Source organism: Panthera uncia, chromosome E1 (assembly GCF_023721935.1).
Source record: "Panthera uncia isolate 11264 chromosome E1, Puncia_PCG_1.0, whole genome shotgun sequence".
In the NCBI taxonomy this organism is placed as follows: Eukaryota; Metazoa; Chordata; class Mammalia; order Carnivora; family Felidae; genus Panthera; species Panthera uncia.
The window spans coordinates 3,976,552-3,979,838 of record NC_064814.1 but is presented as its reverse complement, the minus strand read 5'-3'; the positions used below and the strand labels follow the sequence as shown (position 1 = coordinate 3,979,838).

The window sequence follows — 3,287 nt, the reverse complement described above, 5'->3', positions numbered from 1 at the left end:
TTTGGCTCCGTTCCTAGCCCCGCTCTCCCTGAGGTGCTCTCAGCAACGTATCCAGGGGGGAGAAGTCTAGTTTCCCAGTAAGTCAGATCAAAATAGTGGAAGAGTCACCATTGACCTCACTTGTCTTCCCTTGATCGAGTACCCATCTCCCGACCAGAGCCTATGACTGGGAGGATGAAGTGTGTTGATTGAATCAAGGAGGTCATTGGAACGTCACTGTCGTCATCATCAGCATCTCACTGTTAGGCATCTAAAAGGAATGGGTAGGTCCTTAAATAAAAGCTGGGATGGCTATTATCACAAAAAAGGAGGAGTAGAGCTGAGCCACAAAACCACCAATGCCTGCTGGGGCTGGCAGGGGCTGTGCTCAGCCACACTTGCCCAGGAGAGAGAACATTCTAAGAATATAGGAAATTTTAAAAGCCCAAAACACTTACCAAAAAAGATCTCACCACTCAAAAGACAGTTGTTAGCATTTGGGGGGCTTTTCTATATGTAGACTTTTTAAACGTTTTTTTTTTTTAATTATTTTAAACAATTTTTTTTAACATTGATTCATTTCTGAGAGACAGAGAGAGCACGATTGAGGGAGGGGCAGAGAGAGAGGGAGACACAGAATCTGAAGCAGGCTCCAGGCTCTGAGCTGTCAACACAGAGCCCAACTCGGGGCTTGAACTCACAAACTGCGAGATCACGACCTGAGCCAAAGTCGGATGCTTAACCTATTGAGCCCCCCAGGTGCCCCTTTTTAAAAATTATTTGACAGAGAGAGAGAGAGAGAGAGAGAGAGAGAGAAAACGAGTGCAAGTGGGAGAGGGGCTGAGGGGGTTGGACAGAGGATCCCAAGAGGGCTCCCAGCTGACAGCAGAGAGCCTGATGCAGGACTCAAACTCACGAACTGCAAATCATGACCTGAGCCGAAGTCAGACGCTCAACCGACTGAGCCACCCAGGCCCCCCTTATGTATGCTTTTTAATGTAGCTGTGGTCATATTATCTATGTGTTGGATGTCTTACTTTTTTTTCACTTAACACTACAGCATTCGTGATATGTTGGAAATGATGCATACTGACCTATTCGATCATTCTGGAACAGGTTGCTTTTTAAATATATGCTATGATAAAAATACAACCTGAAGCATTTTTAAATTTTGCCTTGGGTAGACGAGGTGATTCTTTAAAAAGTGGGTGATCTCTGGGGCGCCTGGGTGGCTCAGTCGGTTGAGCGTCCGATTTCGGCTCAGGTCATGATCTCGAGGTCCGTGAGTTTGAGCCCTGCGTTGGGCTCTGTGCTGACAGCTCAGAGCCTGGAGCCTGTTTCGGATTCTGTGTCTCCTTCTCTCTCTGATCCTCCCCCATTCATGCTCTCTCTCTGCCTCAAAAATAAATAAACGTTAAAAAAATATTTTTAATAAAAATTAAAATTAAAAAAAGTGGGTGATCTGACCTCAGGAACCCATCCTGGTGACCCTCGATTTCCAAACCCTGCCTCTGTCTGCCCTCCCCAGCCGTGGTGGGCAGGGCATTCTGTTTGGCATCCCAGATACACCCAGCTTCACCCAGGGAACCACACTGGATTCTCTGGTGATAAATTCATCACTGGGATGTGGCCACCCTCCTAAAATTCTCTTTGGGGAACAATTTTCTGAGGTCTCACTTCGTGCCTAATTGACAACTTTCTTTAATGGGCTGGGATGATAACTCTTTCTTGACGCCACAAATGATGATTAATGGAGCTCCAACAGGACACGGGCTTCGCTTTATTCTCACCTTCATTATTTTAATCTCTCTCTGAATGACCGTCTAATGGATCTGTATTGCTGTCACACCGCGGGAATGGTGGGTGGGTGTCCATAAATCCCGCAAAACCACCAGAGGGCCCCCCGCTGGAATACCGAGGCCACGGACAGACTCACTGAAGAGCCTGCCCAGCCCTTGGCCGCAGGAGGGGTGAAGGCAACGGGCAGAAATTATTGTCAAGTGGCCGGGTGGCCTCAGTGTCCCCAGAATGGCACTGAGAGTTCAATTATAGTCACTCCTTGAGGGAAGGGATGAGAGGCAGAGGTTGAAATGGCAACTTGCAAACTATCCGGAATGCAAAGGATGGTGGGAAATTAAGTAATGAAGCTGCGATTCATTCATTCAGTCCTTTGACATTTTACTGAGTTCATTGGTCGGTGCCAGGCGCCAGGAAATCAGCATAACTGGAATGGCCCAGCCCTCCAGAGGCTCACAGCCTCCATGCTGGAAAAAACTTACAATCCAACGATGGCCATGAGCAAAGTGTTTCGAAGTGATGTAGCTTAGCAGGGTGGGGTTCACAGGCACAGGACCTGTGCAGTCCCACGGGCCGCCCACGTAGAAGGACCTCGCACTTGGGTTAATGCTCTGCTTTTGTTAGCCTTTAAACTCATCCATTCTGGGGGCGCCTGGCTGGCTCAGTCGGTAGAGCATGCGACTCTCGATCTCGAGGTCGTGAGTTCAAGCCCCATGTTGGACGTGGAGCCTACTTTTTTTTTTTTAATTTTTTTTAACGTTTATTCATTTTTTGATAGAGACAGAGCGTGAGTGGGGGAGGGGCAGAGAGAGAGGGAGACACAGAATCCGAAGCAGGGTGGAGCCTACTTAAAAAAAAAAAAAAATGCATTCATTCTGCAAAGACTTATTGAGTGCCTACTATGGGCCAGACACATCTCTGGGCGCTGAAGACGACACAGACACAAATCCAGGACAGGCAGCAGCAAATAATTATGGAAAACTTGTAAGATGCCAGATGGGAGTAGGTGCCCGGGAGGAGGGCAAGACTGGAGACAAGGTAAGGGCAATCCTAGGATGCTCGTTTGTGCAGTCTACAAATACAGAGCAACCGCCTACTATGTGCTACCACCTCGGGCACCTAGGCAGCTGGGATGGTTAATTTTACATGTCGGGGCGCCTGGGTGGCTCAGTCGGTTAAGCGTCCGACTTCAGCTCAGGTCACGATCTCAGGGTCGGTGAGTTCGAGCCCCGCGTCGGGCTCTGTGCTGACAGCTCAGAGCCTGGAGCCTGCTTCCGATTCTGTGTCTCCCTCTCTCTCTGCCCCTCCCCCATTCGTGCTCTGTCTCTCTCAGTCTCAAAAATAAATACACATTAAAAAAAATAATTTAAAAAAATTTTACGTGTCAACTTGGCTTGGCTACACTACGGTATTCAGTTGTTGGTCAAACGCCAGTCTAGACGTTTGCTATGACATTTATCAGATTTTTTAGACGCAATTAGCATTTAAATCGATAGGCTTGGAGTAGAGCA

At 47.9% G+C, this 3,287-nt stretch overlaps 1 non-coding gene across 1 annotated transcript; it reads left to right on the top strand.

Moving 5' to 3' along the window:
* The first annotated feature begins 2,426 nt into the window (after positions 1–2,426).
* TRNAE-CUC (transfer RNA glutamic acid (anticodon CUC)) lies at positions 2,427–2,499 on the top strand. The gene has a single exon. It is a non-coding gene; the product is annotated as a tRNA-Glu (tRNA).
* The last annotated feature ends 788 nt before the right edge of the window (positions 2,500–3,287 follow it).